The sequence below is a fragment of the Rhynchophorus ferrugineus genome, unplaced genomic scaffold (assembly GCF_030347505.1).
Source record: "Rhynchophorus ferrugineus isolate W39M unplaced genomic scaffold, kcgeb_rfMv2 rfM1, whole genome shotgun sequence".
In the NCBI taxonomy this organism is placed as follows: Eukaryota; Metazoa; Arthropoda; class Insecta; order Coleoptera; family Curculionidae; genus Rhynchophorus; species Rhynchophorus ferrugineus.
This window is the reverse complement of record NW_027472580.1, coordinates 88,191,200-88,211,973: the sequence shown is the minus strand read 5'-3', so window position 1 is coordinate 88,211,973 and position 20,774 is coordinate 88,191,200. Positions and strand designations below refer to the sequence as shown.

The 20,774-nt window shown below is 31.8% G+C and overlaps 1 protein-coding gene across 1 annotated transcript in view; it reads right to left on the bottom strand.

The window, feature by feature from the left end:
* LOC143201072 (uncharacterized) overlaps nt 1-16,733 on the bottom strand; it is a 37,413-nt gene extending 20,680 nt beyond the window's left edge. Inside the window, exon 1 of the mRNA XM_076411927.1 lies at nt 16,455-16,733. The gene's annotated coding sequence lies outside the window, so the exon portion shown is untranslated. The remainder of the gene's footprint in view (nt 1-16,454) is intronic.
* Nucleotides 16,734-20,774: the final 4,041 nt, after the last annotated feature.

Genomic DNA, 20,774 nt, shown 5'->3' with positions numbered 1-20,774 from the left:
AGGGTTTAAATCAAACCAATCCACGCGAATTTGTATTTGTATAAGTAACACATGTGTAGTGTATAATTGTTACCCTTAACTTAGCTTAAGTAGTTTAATTTTATTTTAGTTTGTACTGTACTCCCGCTTGTGTATTGATTTGATTGATTGGATTAGATTGAGTACAACAGAACAAGGTGCAATTATTAAAAAATAATATAAACTTTATCATAGTTCATTGTCTATATTAAAACAATAAATAAATTTAAAATAAATTTGATTCCTCTAACAGAATCAGCTGAATACCTCGGAATCGATTTTAATGTTAGCTTGAATTGGAAACATTATAAAAAAGCAGAGCAGATCAGTCTCAAAATCAAGCAGTACTGGTTAATCGGAAGATACTCTTTACTTAATCTGAAATTAAAGAGATTTGTTAATCAGTCAATCATAAAGCCAATTTGGACCTATGGGAATGCATTAAAACGAATAACTAATAAACTATTACAACTATTAAACTATTAACCTATTAACTATTAAACGAACTACTAATTCAACGTTGCCAAACCAAAGTTTTACAATGTATAACCAATGCTTATCGCTATGTAACCAAATTACTAAATCACAGCAACGTAGAAGAAATATGGGTACTGAATAAAAAGCAGGAAATCAGAGTTTAAATCAAACCAAACCACGCGAATTTGTATTTGTATAAGTAACACATGTGTAGTGTATAATTGTTACTCTTAACTTAGGTTAAGTAGTTTAATTTTATTTTAATTTGTACTGTACTCCCGCTTGTATTGATTTGATTGATTGAATTAGATTGAGTACAACAGAACAAGGTGCAATTACTAAAAAAATAATATAAACTTTACCATAGTTTATTGTCTATATTAAAACAATAAATAAATTTAAAATAAATTTGATTCCTCTAACAGAATCAGCTGAATACCTCGGAATCGATTTTGATGTTAGCTTAAATTGGAAACATTATAAAAAAGCAGAGCAGATCAGTCTCAAAATCAAGCAGTACTGGTTAATCGGAAAATACTCTTTACTTAATCTGAAATTAAAGAGATTTGCTAATCAGCCAATCATAAAGCCAATTTGGACCTATGGGAATGCATTAAAACGAATAACTAATAAACTATTACAACTATTAAACTATTAACCTATTAACTATTAAACGAACTACTAATTCAACGTTGCCAAACCAAAGTTTTATAGTGTATAACCAATGCTTATCGCAATGTAATCAAATTACTAAATCACAGCAACGTAGAAGCAATATGGGTACTGAATAAAAAGCAGGAAATCAGAGTTTAAATCAAACCAAACCACGCGAATTTGTATTTGCATAAGTAACACATGTGTAGTGTATAATTGTTACTCTTAACTTAGGTTAAGTAGTTTAATTTTATTTTAATTTGTACTGTACTCCCGCTTGTAATGATTTGATTGATTGGATTAGATTGAGTACAACAGAACAAGGTGCAATTATTAAAAAATAATATAAACTTTATCATAGTTCATTGTCTATATTAAAACAATAAATAAATTTAAAATAAATTTGATTCCTCTAACAGAATCAGCTGAATACCTCGGAATCGATTTTGATGTTAGCTTAAATTGGAAACATTATAAAAAAGCAGAGCAGATCAGTCTCAAAATCAAGCAGTACTGGTTAATCGGAAGAAATTCTTAACTTGATATGAAATTAAAGAGATTTGGTAATCAGCCAATCATAAGGCCAATTTGGACCTATGGGAATGCATTAAAACGAATAACTAATAAACTATTACAACTATTAAACTATTAACCTATTAACTATTAAACGAACTACTAATTTAACGTTGCCAAACCAAAGTTTTACAATGTATAACCAATGATTATCGCAATGTAATCAAATTACTAAATCACAGCAACGTAGAAGCAATATGGGTACTGAATAAAAAGCAGGAAATCAGAGTTTAAATCAAACCAAACCACGCGAATTTGTATTTGCATAAGTAACACATGTGTAGTGTATAATTGTTACTCTTAACTTAGGTTAAGTAGTTTAATTTTATTTTAATTTGTACTGTACTCCCGCTTGTATTGATTTGATTGATTGGATTAGATTGAGTACAACAGAACAAGGTGCAATTATTAAAAAATAATATAAACTTTATCATAGTTCATTGTCTATATTAAAACAATAAATAAATTTAAAATAAATTTGATTCCTCTAACAGAATCAGCTGAATACCTCGGAATCGATTTTGATGTTAGCTTAAATTGGAAACATTATAAAAAAGCAGAGCAGATCAGTCTCAAAATCAAGCAGTACTGGTTAATCGGAAGAAATTCTTAACTTGATATGAAATTAAAGAGATTTGGTAATCAGCCAATCATAAGGCCAATTTGGACCTATGGGAATGCATTAAAACGAATAACTAATAAACTATTACAACTATTAAACTATTAACCTATTAACTATTAAACGAACTACTAATTCAACGTTGCCAAACCAAAGTTTTATAGTGTATAACCAATGCTTATCGCAATGTAATCAAATTACTAAATCACAGCAACGTAGAAGCAATATGGGTACTGAATAAAAAGCAGGAAATCAGAGTTTAAATCAAACCAAACCACGCGAATTTGTATTTGCATAAGTAACACATGTGTAGTGTATAATTGTTACTCTTAACTTAGGTTAAGTAGTTTAATTTTATTTTAATTTGTACTGTACTCCCGCTTGTATTGATTTGATTGATTGGATTAGATTGAGTACAACAGAACAAGGTGCAATTATTAAAAAATAATATAAACTTTATCATAGTTCATTGTCTATATTAAAACAATAAATAAATTTAAAATAAATTTGATTCCTCTAACAGAATCAGCTGAATACCTCGGAATCGATTTTGATGTTAGCTTAAATTGGAAACATTATAAAAAAGCAGAGCAGATCAGTCTCAAAATCAAGCAGTACTGGTTAATCGGAAGAAATTCTTAACTTGATATGAAATTAAAGAGATTTGGTAATCAGCCAATCATAAGGCCAATTTGGACCTATGGGAATGCATTAAAACGAATAACTAATAAACTATTACAACTATTAAACTATTAACCTATTAACTATTAAACGAACTACTAATTTAACGTTGCCAAACCAAAGTTTTACAATGTATAACCAATGATTATCGCAATGTAATCAAATTACTAAATCACAGCAACGTAGAAGCAATATGGGTACTGAATAAAAAGCAGGAAATCAGAGTTTAAATCAAACCAAACCACGCGAATTTGTATTTGCATAAGTAACACATGTGTAGTGTATAATTGTTACTCTTAACTTAGGTTAAGTAGTTTAATTTTATTTTAATTTGTACTGTACTCCCGCTTGTGTATTGATTTGATTGATTGGATTAGATTGAGTACAACAGAACAAGGTGCAATTATTAAAAAATAATATAAACTTTATCATAGTTCATTGTCTATATTAAAACAATAAATAAATTTAAAATAAATTTGATTCCTCTAACAGAATCAGCTGAATACCTCGGAATCGATTTTGATGTTAGCTTAAATTGGAAACATTATAAAAAAGCAGAGCAGATCAGTCTCAAAATCAAGCAGTACTGGTTAATCGGAAGAAATTCTTAACTTGATATGAAATTAAAGAGATTTGGTAATCAGCCAATCATAAGGCCAATTTGGACCTATGGGAATGCATTAAAACGAATAACTAATAAACTATTACAACTATTAAACTATTAACCTATTAACTATTAAACGAACTACTAATTTAACGTTGCCAAACCAAAGTTTTACAATGTATAACCAATGATTATCGCAATGTAATCAAATTACTAAATCACAGCAACGTAGAAGCAATATGGGTACTGAATAAAAAGCAGGAAATCAGAGTTTAAATCAAACCAAACCACGCGAATTTGTATTTGTATAAGTAACACATGTGTAGTGTATAATTGTTACTCTTAACTTAGGTTAAGTAGTTTAATTTTATTTTAATTTGTACTGTACTCCCGCTTGTATTGATTTGATTGATTGAATTAGATTGAGTACAACAGAACAAGGTGCAATTATTAAAAAAATAATATAAACCTTACCACAGTTCATTGTCTGTATTAAAACAATAAATAAATTTAAAATAAATTTGATTCCTCTAACAGAATCAGCTGAATACCTCGGAATCGATTTTGATGTTAGTTTAGATTGGAAACATTATAAAAAAGCAGAGCAGATCTGTCTCAAAATCAAGCAGTACTGGTTAATCGGAAGATACTCTTTGCTTAATCTGAAATTAAAGAGATTTGCTAATCAGTCAATCATAAAGCCAACTTGGACCTATGGGAATGCATTAAAACGAATAACTAATAAACTATTACAACTATTAAACTATTAACTATTAAACGAACTACTAATTCAACCTTGCCAAACCAAAGTTTTACAATGTATAACCAATGCTTATCGCTATGTAACTAAATTACTAAATCACAGCAACATAGAAGCAATATAGGTACTGAATAAAAAGCAGGAAATCAGAGTTTAAATCAAACCAAACCACGCGAATTTGTATTTGTATAAGTAACACATGTGTAGTGTATAATTGTTACTCTTAACTTAGGTTAAGTAGTTTAATTTTATTTTAATTTGTACTGTACTCCCGCTTGTGTATTGATTTGATTGATTGGATTAGATTGAGTACAACAGAACAAGGTGCAATTATTAAAAAAATAATATAAACCTTACCACAGTTCATTGTCTGTATTAAAACAATAAATAAATTTAAAATAAATTTGATTCCTCTAACAGAATCAGCTGAATACCTCGGAATCGATTTTGATGTTAGTTTAGATTGGAAACATTATAAAAAAGCAGAGCAGATCTGTCTCAAAATCAAGCAGTACTGGTTAATCGGAAGAAACTCTTAACTTGATATGAAATTAAAGAGATTTGGTAATCAGCCAATCATAAAGCCAATTTGGACCTATGGGAATGCATTAAAACGAATAACTAATAAACTATTACAACTATTAAACTATTAACCTATTAACTATTAAACGAACTATTAATTCAACGTTGCCAAACCAAAGTTTTACAGTGTATAACCAATGCTTATCGCTATGTAACCCAATTACTAAATCACAGCAACGTAGAAGCAATATAGGTACTGAATAAAAAGCAGGAAATCAGAGTTTAAATCAAACCAAACCACGCGAATTTGTATTTGTATAAGTAACACATGTGTAGTGTATAATTGTTACTCTTAACTTAGGTTAAGTAGTTTAATTTTATTTTAATTTGTACTCTACTCCCGCTTGTGTATTGATTTGATTGATTTGATTAGATTGAGTACAACGGAACAAGGTGCAATTATTAAAAAAATAATATAAACTTTACCATAGTTCATTGTCTGTATTAAAACAATAAATAAATTTTAAAAATTACGACCTAGACATATATTTGAGACGTTTAAAACATACATTATGGGCGCCAGATGATTTTAATAGATATAGTTCCGCATCATCTCAAAGTTCATTTACATAACGTATAATTTGGAAGTGGAGTACTGGAGCTATCGCCGACAAAACACGCTGTTCCCGTTGCGTACACTCATGAATAAAATAATAGCGAGAAAAAAATTGTACTGCTACGCATCATAGTTCCATGTGACCGACGAACGTTTCTCCTGCGACCGATTCGAGAGATCATTTATTCAAATTATAAACAAATTCGTTTAAGACCTCGTACAAATTGTTCGATACCATAGGAACATTAGTCAATCTAACTTCCGACGCTTTCATTTAAGAGTCATGAAATTTAATTGCCGCCAACATCGGCTTCCTGAAGAGTTATGGGAATATTGTCTGTTTGTTTTCTCTGACGGGGGGAGATAAACAAAACCTACGGGCGAGTCATCAGCTCAAGAAAAACACGATCGCCGCGTGAATTATTCGAGTTTTCGACATCTTTCAGCTGTAGTCGATTTAGTAAATTGCCGTCATAGAAGATTGATAAATAAAATAATATTTGTATTTTTTCTTATCCCGCTTAGCACAGAACGAATTTTTTTTGTAAAAGAAAAATACTATTCTTTGGTTTCATTTAGATTTTGAGATATTAAGTTCAATCTGACGAATATTGTGTATGAATATGTAAATATATGTTATGAGAGCACTTTAATAAATTAGTGGCTTTTTGAATTTTTTTCGGCAAAAAAAGCGTTTCATTACTCAACATACGAGGATGGTTCGATTTCCACTTAGTCTACAAAAGAAAAGTGAAAATTTCGGAAATGTGGCGATTAACTTCTCAACACAGCTTGCTTCTATCAAGAAACGCTTGATGAGCGATGCTACAACTTCTTTCGACTCAAATTTCTGTCCCGCGAGTTTATGACAGCACAAGTCGGTGAAAACGATGGCAAAAATCCATGAATTGGGCCACGAATTGCTTCCTCATCCATCGTATTCGCCAGATCTGGCCCCAGAAACTATTTCCTGCCCTCAGATCTTAAAAGAATGCTCGCCGGGAAGAAATTTTCGTCGAATGAAGAGCTGATCGCCGAAACTGAGGCCTATTTTGAAGCAAAGGCAAATCGTACTATAAAAATAGTATCGGGTCCCTACAATCAGTGTATCACCCTTGAAAGGAATTATGTTGAATAAAAAAAACTAATTTTACTATGATAGGCTGGGGACTTTTCAATTGACATGTTACCAGGATTGAACTTAATTTAATTTAATTTTTTTATTAATGTTAATTAAAGTAGTTTCCAGAATTTCCATCTTTTTCCCAACTTTCTGTCAACGATGTTGGGTTGGCAGTGATCCAATTATTGGTCGATTCATTTTCGCACTTCTTCAGTATTTCGAAACCCTGCGCAAGTCAAACAATACTGTATCGATCTGTACTTGTAATTGGAAGGCGTTGTATCAAGTAAGTACGCTGGGTGGAGCGTAACCTTTCACTTGATATTCAACAGTGTATTCATCATAATTCTTGTTATAGAAGTTCATGCTTTTGATCATTTTTCTCGTTAATTTTCTATGTTGTTTTGCAACAATACATAGTCCAATTTGTTGGAATAAGTAACAATTTCATGCGGAACTTTTTTGGGTTTCCAGGTCTTTCTTTGCGTTGACATCAAAATCATCATATTTAAATCATTAAAATCAAAAAAGACAATTGTTATCGAAAAATCTTAATAGCTCCGAATAGGATCATTTTTTTTATCAGGTTTATTACGTTTTTGATGTGCATATATTAACATTTTTTCTGCATAGGACCATCAAAGTAATTGCTGATGCTTTTTTTTAAACTATACTTTGTTGAAAAACATTTACCATTAATTTGTTTTTTGGACCGTTATTCCACGATGTAAAATTCGACATGCCTCAAGGCCGCTACACGATTAAACCAAGTATACTAGTTTTAAAAATCAGTTGAGCAATAGATCATGTAAATGATATAACTGATGACAGAGCTAGATTTTAATTACGTCTGTTTTAAAGTGTTAATGCAACTTGAAAGTAGTAACAAGATCGCTTTTTGGATGATCTATACTTGGATGGATAGGGATCTTTACGACATCTACCATATGGTCTAAATAGTTCCCCAAGGGATTACTATTTTGTTAACCAACTTTTTCCTCACTTATCACAAGAAAATTAGAAAAACCTATTTTCCACGTACTTAAAATAGTGGGTAATATGAAATGTTTACATTAGTCTATTCTTACTAAACTATTATTATAAAAACTATTTTGTACACTTAACTCAGACTATAGTATTTTTCTAAAAATGGAATATTTATATGATAAACACAATATCTATAATTGATTTTTATCCCGAATGATCTAGGATTAATATATATTCGACTTTGACAGTTATCGTCGACTATTTTGAAATATCAACGTGATTCATGGAACTACATAGAAAAATAAATAAAACTGTGGATTTATATCGCTACTATATTAAATTTAAATGTTTCTTCATACTGACATACCAGCCTTGGCACTTGTAATGTCATTTTCGATAACATTTAACCCAGAGCGGTTAGCGTAATTACTGAAGCGATATACTTAAGGTTTCATATTTTTTAATCGTTAGAACGTACTAATATCGTCATTTCATTAAGTTGACAAGAAAGTATTTTCGGTATTTATATATTTAAAATTCTTTCTATGTTCATACACTACTTTTTTTTTAAAATTATAATCACTTCAACACTGTTGTGTTATTTGGTGACTTAAACGTATATTTACCTCATTAGGACTATGATATATATTATTAAGTATGTCTAGTTGACAAAATTAAAACAGAATAAGCATGTATCAAATACATATACGATACAAACACAAATTGTATAAATAAAATAATAATCAATCAATATAAAACGAGATAAAACATAAATAAATATTATACATTTAAAATATATCAATTAAAAATAATTAAAAAAATAAAATTAACTTAAAAACACATATAAAACAATAACAGTATAAAAAAATATAATTCATAATAGATAATATATTAATATATTGAAACCAAAGCAGTAGATAAAATATAACGTAAAGGTTATAAATATAAAATAGTTTGGTTTCTCTAAAATAAAATTAAATATGAGATAAAAAATTAGATAGAATATTGTAAATGAATTTCATGTAAATAATCAAATATTTTATCGATGTGATTTGGAGTGAAAAGAGTTTTCAGATTTTCGAATAGACCGTAGAGCCTCACATGATTGTAAAACATGTTGGACTGTTTTTAGTAGTCCACAATAATCACACAACGGAGGAACATCGCCAGTCATAAGATATGAATGTGAGAACTGACAATGCCCGATCATTAGCCTATTTAACAGGACCTGCTTAGACCTATTAGTAGATAATACCATAGAAGTAAAAAATTCTTGCTTAATAAACCACAATTTATTATCGCTCTCCAGCAAGTCCCACTCCAATTGAACAAGACTATCGATTTTATTTGTAATAATGGGATATAGATCCTTATAATATGGAAAGCTAGGAGTATATCTCCCACTTAGAGTGGCTTTTTTAGCTGCTTTGTCTACTCTCTCATTACCATCTATGCCCACATGGCTGGGGACCCAAATAATTGACATTCTTCTTTTCCGTTCAACAAGATTGTGATAGATACCAACGATAATAGGGTTTCTAAAAGATACGTTTTCAATTGCCAGGATAGAGCTTTGGGAATTAGTACAAATCAACCAATGGCCAGACTCAACCTCCAATACAATCTGTAGAGCTTTCCAGATGGCTGTTAATTCTGCCGACAGTATCGATGAATGTTTATGAAGTTACTACTCCCTCGGACGATTTGGAACCATCCGTGTACAAAACTTTATAGCTTGGATACAGCGATAGAAGATGACTAAACAGGCCCTTGAATATTCTAGGACCAAAATTATCCTTGCTGTGAATCATTAGAGATCTATCTGTAGGCAGCGATGGTAACATCCACGGCGGGAGATTTGATAATCTGGGGACGTTAAGTTTATCTGTATTAAGGTTGATCATCTTTATAACCTTAAATAACTGGTCTTTGAAAGATCGTGCCCTACATGACGGTGTAATGGGTCTCCTAATGGACAGATTTATTATTTTGTTGCTAGTTGGTATGGAGCAAAATCTGTAGGCTGCTTTAAGAATTAGCTTCGACCGTCTATATTTAAGTGGTTCAATACCAGCAAGACATTGTAGGCTAACAACTGGGCTAGATTTATGTGCCCCAAGAGCCATTCTCAGGCCATGATTTTGACTGTTTCAAGCATTCGTAGATAGGATGTGCAAGAGGTGTTGTACAGAAAGCTTCCATAATAAATTTTGGAACGTATTATGGTTTTTAAACATGTAGAATAGCATCTTGGTTGAGTCCGTTTTTGCGATTAGCGATGAATTTAAGTATGTTTAAGTCCTTACTGGTTCTCTGTCTCAAACTATATATATGCTCCTTCCAAGTAAGTGGTTGGTCGAAGTAAACACCAAGAAACTTTACATTCTGTTTATCTGGAATTCGTTGGTTATTCAGAGTCAACGAATAATGCCTAGTACAATGCCGTTTTCGGCAAAAATTCACTATTGAAGACTTTGTAGGGGATATTGTGAATCCAGTTGCTCGAGTGCACTGAGCCAGACCATTCAAATAATTTTGCATCATATCAGACGCTTCTCGGGATTCGAAGAAGAACAGAATGCCATGATGTGTTCATACACTACTTAAGTAGATAAAATCTGTGAAATGTTTATCAGCGACATCTATTGATATATATTCGATGTTGGGTGAAAAGGCGCGTAATTATTACGATAATTCCCAGTAGACCCAGTGAAAAGAATTCATAATGAGAAACCTCACGACATTTACGTCTTACTTTATTTTGATCACGATGATGCATATATTTTTATATTATAATATAAAACCGAAATTTGTTTCTTGCCGATTCAATAGTTACAAATTAAAATGAGATTCGTAAAAACAATTAACTGGTAATGTTTTTCATCAACCAAAGAAAGACAATATAACAATGCTTGGCGTTAAATAACCGTAGTATTTTGGCGCCATATTGTATGTGTACTACTCTGTTGTGCATGTATGTTTGTTTAATACAATCAAATTTTGTGTTTTGTTTATGTAGAGGTGACATAGACATGTGTATATGGATGTACTATTCATATATGTAAAATATCTGGTATAATATTTCATGGATGTGAAAGAACAAATCATAAAATGCTAATCGTTGTCATGATAAATATATTCTATGTTTTATGTCGGAGGAACGTCTTAACATATGTACTCTAGTTTTATTTTTTTACAGCGAGTAAAGATATTGAGTGCATCTATGGATTTTGTTCTACATTTATCACAATATTATAATATTGGCCTTACATATTTGAGAATAAATAATAATGAATATGTGACAGAGAATATTCAAAGACAGAATTAAGTGTCTGAGAAGAATATTTTATAAAATTGCGTTTATTACGTATTTTCTTCCATTGTTCACTATGATTGTGAAGAAAGAAAGCTCAACCAGAAAAACATAACAGGTCAACTGAAAAGTCCCCGGCCTACCATAGTAAAACCCATTTTTTGGCAAAATTAGTTTTTTATATTCAACATAATTCCTTTCAAGCGTGATGTACTGATTATAGTGACCATCCAACTTTTCGACACCGTTTTTGTAGTATTATTTGTCCCTTGATTCAAAATAGGCATCAGTTTCGTCGATTACCTCTTCATTCGACAAAAAAGCGAGCATTCTTTTGAGATCTGAGAACAAAAAATAGTCGCTGGAGGCCAGATCTGGAGAGTACGATGGATGAATGGAAGCAATTCGAAGCCTAATTCATGGATTTCTGATACGGCGCATTGTCTTGGTGAAGCAGCACTTTCTTTTTCTTCAAATGCGGCCGTTTTTCGCCGATTTCGTCCTTCAAAAGTCCAATAACGCTATGTAATAGTCGCTGTTGATAGTCCTTCCTTTTTCAAGGTAGTCAATGGAAATTATTTCATGCGCATCTCAAAATACAGACGCCATAAACTTGCCAGCCGACTATTGCGTTTTCCCACGCTTTAGAGCGGTTTCATCATGTGCAGTCCACTCGGATGACTGTCGATTGGACTTCAGAGTGATATGATCGAGCCATGTTTCATCCATTGTCACATATCGATGCAAAAACTCGTGTTTATTACACTTGATCATCTTCAAAAACTACTCCGAATCATCAACTTGTCGTTGTTTTTGGTCAAAAGTGAGCTCGCGCGGTACCCACCATGCACAGAGCTTTCTAATACCCAAATATTTGTGACTGATATGATGCACACGTTCAGTTGATATCTTTAGAGTGTCTGCTATTTCATTCAATTTCAATTTACGGTCATTCAAAATCATTTTGTGAATTATTTTAATGTTTTCATCGGTAACAACCTCTCTAGGTCGTCCATTGCGTTCACCGTCTTCGGTGCTTATTTCACCACGTCTAAACTGAGCATACCAATCCTTGATAGTTGATTTTCCTGGGGCGGTGTCCGGGAACTCGGCATCAAGCCAAGTTTTTACTTCAACTGTATTTTTTCACTCAAAATGCTATAATTCACAAACTAATAATTCGACAGCTGTGAAATTTATACACATATCTTTTGAGGGTTGGGGCTAACTAAAAAACATCGATTAATTCGATTTAATTCTAGTAGGCCATCTATGTGTCAGGCCGGGGACTTTTTAATTAATCTGTTATATTTAGAAACAATTTCAAATATACTTAAAAAGGGTTTCCTTTTTACCAATTAGGGCATGTGGATTGAACTCATTCCTTGGCTTGACCACTGCCAGTTGAATTGATGCTATCAACTTGATTTAACATTTTAAAAAGTTGCATATTTGTCGCAAGGACTGTTATAACATCTGTGTTATTTGTAATATTGACTGTTATTTTGGGCTTAACAATGGCGAATAGCTATCAGAAATTTAGAACAGGTGATTGACAAGTGTAAACAAATAATTCAAAACAATTGTTCAATTATTTTATTTAGATTAGATTTTTTTTGTATGTCAAACCCTGAAGTAAAACTCAGAGATGATGCGGCAACATTGCAAAGCTTCAACGTCACAAATATCCATGACGCATTACTAAAAAAACTTTTAATAGACTATATATTAATTTAAATACTATTACATCATTTAATTGAGAAGACAATGTATTAAAATATGTTGCTTCAATAAATAGCTTCGGGACGACAAAGAATAGTTTCCCCGCACTGTCCACATAAATAAAGTGGATTGACGCTTTACTTTCACTTTTTTCCGAACCCATGACCACTGCCAAAAAGCGGGGATCGGGTCTTTGACTTTCGAAAACGAAAATAGAAAACGTAAATAATTTTACGACGATGATAACGTTTCTATGGTTACGCAACAACGTAATCAAATTCATGGATAAGATTGAGGATATAAACAATCAAAGCCAAATTGGGCAAAGTTCGAACAGCCGTGAGACGATGGTACCGTTTACGATATTGGGTAAGGTTTCGGCGCTAGTGTGATATACCGTCTCGCTGTATAAACAAACACACATAAAAGGCACTTTTTTCGTGTATTATTAGCTGTGAGCCCGTTAATTGGTCATAGAAATGCTTCGTCGAGTCGGCAAATAAATGAACGATGTAATTTTATGTTTTGTTTGACAAAAGACGGTAGCTAAGACGATGCGTTAACCTAAATATTAGTTTAATAAAGAAAAAGTTCATTTATCCTTTTCGATTATTTCCAACTGTTATAAGTTGTGGTTTACGGAGAAACCATGGAGAATGGGTTAATATTTTTAAATTTGTGTAAAAATAATAGATTCTTTTTGAGTGGTTTCTTGAGTGGTTATTGAACTTCCATAGCCAACCGCGAGTATCAGTAAGAAAATAGAAAATATGTAAGCTCTAAAATCTGTTTATTTAAAGTGTATAGTCTCTAAGATCAAAATATTATCAATTAATAGAATCTGTGTATTTCTAATACTTAATAATAACGTTATTATAGTAGTACAGTAAAACTTAATATTCTTAACTTCTTTGTAGAACTAAAAACATTTTGTGTCGTTATTCGAGATAAATGGTGTTAAGTAAAACACACTCGCCAAACAGAAACAACTTGGACTTAAACTCTACCAAATGTATTAGTTATCGGATGCACATCCAAGTTCTCATTAGATAATAAGATATTACTGTTTAAATCTTTACTCAAGCCTAGTCAATTTGGTCATATGGAATCCAACTATGGGGCACCGCTAGCAAGTCTAATATATTCATCATACAACGGTTCCAAAATAAAGTGTTGAGTGCCATTGTCGATGCTCCCAACTTTGTTTCAAATGAATTGATACAACGCGATATTCCTCTAGAACCAATAACGAGTGTAATTCAACGTGTTTGTATGAACTACTTCGAAATAGTATCAGTGCATCCCAATGTACCAGCTAAATATGCGAAATGATAGTGAGGTGCTTAGACCAAAACCTCTAACACCATCTGATCTTATTATTGGACATATATAGGCTTTAGAATAAGACTTAATTGAAACAATATTTTATACAGGAGATTACTTAATGAAGTGATTGTTTACATGCCATACTTATATTCAGTACTTAGTGTCCTAAGGGCAGATTGTAGAACTAATAATCAATGAAATAGTAATAATAAAAAATACTTAAAATATTTAAAAAATATACAACAAGGTTATATAGGAACCTTGATAAGATTTGTGATTTACGTGATGATGAAGAATGTAACTAGAAAGACCGAACTTATTGTTAATTTCCAATAATAAAAAATCCTATAAGATGGTATAAGATAATTTAGGATGACGCAAGAACAATGTTTTGAATGTGTGTTAGGATTGAAAGCTTTTTAGTATTGGGTGGGGTCATCTAGTTGTAGTATATTATGAGTCTTTTAAACTGAATGACATCATCGTTGGAGATTACTACTGTTCAAAATCTGTATAGATATCTTTAAATAATAAATACTTCCAAATATTACTTATTCAGATTGATGCCCTTTCATTGATCAAGTAATGAAAGTGATAAAAAATGATTTAATGTGTTATATTTTAAGAAACATTACAATCTTTGATATGTTTATAAAACATATATATGTTTCATAAAAAAATACTTTATAAAAACTTATTGAAAGGCCTAATATAACAATTAATTAAATAATTAATAGAACAATTAAACGACATCATTAATTTTTCTTTATAAATCAAAATGGGTAATATATAGGCATCAGTTAAATTAAATTTATCATTGTTTTTAATTTAACTTCCATAGTCATCTATTATTAATAACATTAAACCTAGTATAACCTTTAAAGCTATTTCAAATTTAATTTAAATATAATATATTCTTAATAACAATAAAAAAGCGCCTTGAATATTTTATATATGCATTAATAACGTTAAATGATTTTGTAATAAATGGATAGAAAGTAAATGTTATAAATATAATAGATGAGGTGAACATAATTTTTATTCATTTAATGTACTGTAGTATCACGTTAGACAAAAAGTAGAGCAGATTATATTCGGGATTGTACTGGTTAGTAGGAAGATACTCAACAACAGATTAAATATATTAATTTTTCAGTGAATTATAAAGCTTATTTGGACTTCTGGCGTGCGAATACGGAGTTGCACTAAAACATCAAATTAACTAGTAATCCAACGCTGGCAAAATAATATTCTACAGTTAATTACCAATGCTTATCGCTACGTAACCAACGAAGAATTGCTCGATGTCTCAGAAATCAATTGGATTTACGAAGATATCGCATTCAACCATGAAATAAGCTTACTAACATAGAATGTTTTTGATTGTTAAATACATACCGATCTCCCACTAGTCTTCTTGTATATTGACAAAAGTACAACAGAATAATTGTTATAAATTAATTTGTAAATTAGGTTTGTATTAAACATATCCAATGTAAGATGCAATTGAAAAAAGTAATATTGAAATTTCGTAATTACCTACGTTCATATACAAGGAAACAGGAAAGAAAGAAGACATTCCTATTGAAATATTCAAAATCTAATTAAAATTTAATCAAAACAAAATACAGATTTTCGTCTGGTGAGTAAAAATATTCTAAATTTTTTGATATGTAACAAACATTTCAAGTTATATATGAGGATTATGACTATGATTTGCAATATGACCACAACTGAATTAAAATGTCCAGATAGCATCTTTGTAACACTTATGTAATAATTAATAATGTAATACTTTTTAATATTTATTTAGCAACGGAAATTATTTTAAAAATGTGAAAAATTGTGTTTGTAAAATAATAATGTTAACAATAATTAAAAAATAACAATACAATAATTATATTTACTTTGTTTTCATTTATTTTCTAAAAAAATATATTACTATCACTTTATTTTGAATAACTGTGAACGAAAATATTGCTTAATTGTTTAAAATCTTATTTCATCCAAAGGAATAAAAATCAATATATTGGTACTACTTATTTATTTATATTAATTGAAAATATTTTATTATCTGGGTATAAACTAAATAGCCAAATTTTAATATAATTTTAAAACTATTGTTGAATAGTTAATGATGACACTTGAACCAATGAAATAAATAAAAATAAAACACTATTGTATTCAAAATATTGTTATGGAACAACTGATGACGTTCAATCCTATCCACATTTTTAAAATTCCTACTGAATTGGCAAGCGAAAAGCATAGATACCGGCTAGATATATGTTTGATATATCATCATGCATTTACATTTTTTATATTTGTATATATTTCAAAAAATATATAAGTTAGAAACGAAATTTATTTTTAAAATCCGTTATTTATCACATCTAAAACGATAAAAATATTTTCTAAATAATATATAGGTGTAGGAAAAAATAATAAACAAAACTTACCTGGAAATATCCAGAAAAAAAAACAAATAATCAACTACAAAACCGCCAAAAATTACTAACTGACTTATATTTCCGATCGACGACGACGGCCGCCTTGATTTCTATTCAGTTATTTCGTGTGAAAAAACAAATGAAAACTACAGGCGGAACAATCGAGAGTCCTCAAGGATCACTGCGATGTTCACTATCGGGAGTGTGAAGTTCAACTGTTTCGAACTTTTGTCATTCGGCGTAGCTGGAGCGTGCAGCTTTCATTCATCAATATCGAGAGTGCGGCGCGTTCTAATCGCGAGCGTCCATTGGGAGAGCGCGATAGCTGCGCGATGGTTTTTTGTTTTTCGAGTTGAAATTAAAAGTGATCGGGTTCGGTCGTTGTATGTAGCCGCAGGTGGTTTTTTTTTAAAAACAATACATAAACACATAATATCAATAAACATCTGTTAAACAAAAGTTATTGATGATAATATAGGTGAACGGGAATATTGTCTGTAATAAGAAAGTATGAAATTTCGATAAGTTAATCGATAGTTAAAAGAAAAAATATATTTTTAATTTATTAATATACTAGCTGACCCGGCAGTACGAAGTCTCAATCGATAAATAAAAGACCTAATAATCCGTAATTAATAAAAAAATGCTCGGTATGAATGAGTTTTTATTATTATTTTCGATTAATTACACAGGATGTATCATGCTTAAAAAACAGAGTTTTCCTGAAATATATTTACAGACACACACAGTTATGATACAGTTTGTTAATCAATTTAAAGCTATCTGATAAACTATATGTTCTGTTCTGTTTTGTGGTGCGTAAATAAACAAAGATGACGGTTTTCCGACGCGCGAACACGCGACTGATAGTTGTCCATGCGCGAAACAGGAAAACTCCAAGTTGATTCCGCAAACTTCCAACGACTGGCCTTGAGATTTATTTATGGTCATCGCAAAGGCCAGACGTACTGGAAATTGTAAACGTTTAAAATCGAATGGTAAATCCGTTGGAATCATCGGTATACGCGGGATCAAGACATCCTCTCTTTTGTATTTTCTCTTTATGATTGTTGCCTCAATGACGTTATTCATCATCTTTTTCACAGGCAGTCTTGTTACTGATATAGATTAATGTTACGCAGCATGATGACAACTGATCCTACTTTTAATTTCAAATTGTGAGCTGGTAATCCAGGCAAATCCAGTGAATTTAAAAACTCCGTGGGGTAGTTAACTACATCGTCCTGGTTCATAACGGTGTCGACTGATTTGAAGGAAACCAACTGTCCCGGAAGACAATTCTGAATGATCACATTGAGATTCTCGACAATCTCGAATCCTCGACTTTTTTCCTCCTGACTATTTTCTAAATGGACTACTGTAGGGTGTCTTTCATGGAACGAGAATGAAAAGATATGCCAAATTACTTTGTCGCTACTTACATAGCGATCCATTTGGTACTGTGATATTTCGTCATTTGCATTGGTTACAGCGAAGACGGCCATATCGCTACCTTTGTTAATATATTTACATATGTACTTTATCGACATCACAGAGTTACAACATTCCTCATTGATGCGAGTCTCAAAAGCTTTGGATAATATTGGCGAGTATGGCACGATCCAACGATTGTCTACATCCACATTTTGTCCTCTTATCTTCACAACTACCGATCGCCCATTGTCCGCAACGAATCGCTGACGATACAATGGGTATCCATCATTGCCCGTTATGGTTTCAGCAATTAGGTCTCTTGAGTATCGCTTGGAACACTTACCGTCAACCATACAGGGTGAATTGTAGTTGAAAACTCCGCAAGGTCCATGTATTATGTGTTTGGTAACAACTGCATGCAATTTTGGGTCAACTGTGGGAGATTGGGCATGAAATTGTCCTGTATAATATGTGTAGCGCCAAATGATGTCCTCTGGAAACAGCTGTTATATTTCTGAATGTTGACCAAGAAGTGCTTAGAATCATTTCCTATCTCAGAAACTAAAGAGCGTAAAAGATCTGGTGGTGGGACCAATTGTGACAATTTTACTTTGCCTCCAGCACAACATAATCCAGTAGATTCACCACTGTATTTTAACGCCTTGCAATATTTACAAATTATTGTCATTTCCCCAATTGTTACCGATTTGTCGGCACAATAATCTATTGCCGCATCATAGTGGAATGTAGCTCGTTCCAACATCATAGGAGCATTGTGTCTGCGGAATCGCTCAATTTCATTATGTCGTGCTTGCTGTTGTTGTGTTTGATGTGCACGAACTCGTTGAATTCTAAGCCTATCTATTTCATTGTCACTCTCTAAAGAACGCAATTCTGACATAGCAATACGACTATTTTCTTGATCTGTCTCTCTCTGGTCATCAGTGCGGTTAGCGCGTGAGGTAGCTCTTCGCACATTTGATTGACTGCGACGACCTAAGTCAGGTCGTCTTCTCCTCGGCATCGTAAATTGTAATTAATCAAAATGAGAAAAGTTCTCGCGCACTTAGCAGTAAAGTAAAGTTTCAAATGTCACTATTACAAAGGATCACTGCAGTTAAGAAAGTTCTCGCGCACGTAGATTGTCGGATTTGATCCTCGACATTAAAGAAAAAAATAAAATTGTTGTTTCTATTTAATTTCGAGCATTTTCATATTTATTCACCTTTTAAACCTTCCCTAGACTTCGACAAATAATTCGAGACCAAAATTATCCAAATCGGTCCAGGCGTTCTCGAGTTTTAGCGAGACTAACGAATAACGATTCATTTTATATAGATTATGAATTTTCTCTACAGTAACTTAAAACTAGGTACTTCTAGTCATTATAGTCGCTCTAGGAAGACCCATTAGTTCTTTCTTAGTCTTTTATAAAATAAAAGTCAAAAACATTTTACAGTGTTTTTGCTATTTAGTGCACTTGGTGTTGTCCAAGAGCTGCAGCACTAAGGTGTTTACATGGGAGTGGAGCCTTTCTTCATATCTCGTTGAGAATCTCTTAATTTCTTCCATAACAGTTAGAATCCGAAGGTTCTAGTTTAAGTAAATGTTTCCTTTCATTACCTTACATATCATCACTTTATAGTCAAATTATTATGTTGATATTACCAAAAGAAACAGTACTTTTGCCGGAACATTTGCCGACGACACATGTATCTTTGTCTAAGGCTGTAGAAAAAGTACAAGTAGCTGTCAATAAGATCTACAAATACACTAGAGACCGGAAAAGTTAGCTTAATTGCTCCCAATGTGTCCTGTTAACTTTGTGTTGCAGCGAAACGACAAAAACGTAATTATATCACTTGACGAATGCCCGATTCCTCAAGCAGAATCAGCTAAATACCCAGCAATCTTGATGATGAAAGATATTGGTTTATCAGACAATCATGAAGCCAATTTGGATAAATGGGGTGCAAATATGGGGTTGCACTGAAACACCAAACTAACTAGTAATCCGACGCACCTAAAACAAGGTTCTGTGATTAATTACCAATGCTTATCGCTACGTAACCAACAAAGAGCTGCACGTTGACCTCGAAATCAAACATAAATTTGATAACTTTTTAAATATATCAACACGAAGTAATCCAAGATTGCCGTAAAACATGAAATAACATTGCTAAATCACAGCATCGTGGAAGCAATACAGTTACTGGACAACACGCTGATCTTAAAAGCTATCCACCTTTCTTTTTGAAGATAACATATTGTTTTCAAATATTTTGTAGCAAACAGTTTGTAGTATATAAATGTGTTATTCCCGTAAAACTATTTAAATTTTTTGTTGAATATTAGTGAGTAATTTTCGAAATTTTCGTTGGCAACTAATCTTTTAATTTGTGGATCAAGAAAACCTTTGCCCTCGAATCATTAGAGCAAACTTTTTTAAAAATATAAAAGATTCAGATCTTTCATCTAGATTGTTTACAAATTGTTTTATACGTGATTAGCCTTAATACATTCAGTTTAGCAATAGGTTCAGCAGCAAATTCAGTTCGTGATAGTTGAATATATTGTTGAACATACGGTGTACTATCCAACGAACAGAGATAATATGGATACTTTTATATCCACTCTGTACTCCCATTAAATATCCTACCATTTTAAAATCCTCACTGAACTTCCACTTATGCTCATTTTATTTGAAAGCTACGAATATAATTTTGACAGTTTCATAGTTTTCTTTGAGATGTACAACATGATTGATTAGAAGCGATTATGTAATACATTTGTTACGTAATAAAGCTGCTTTCAAGCCTTTCGGCGAGATATCAATAAATAAACGCCACTCACTGCAAACACGTTATCCCAATTGCTTCAAACAAACCTCTTATG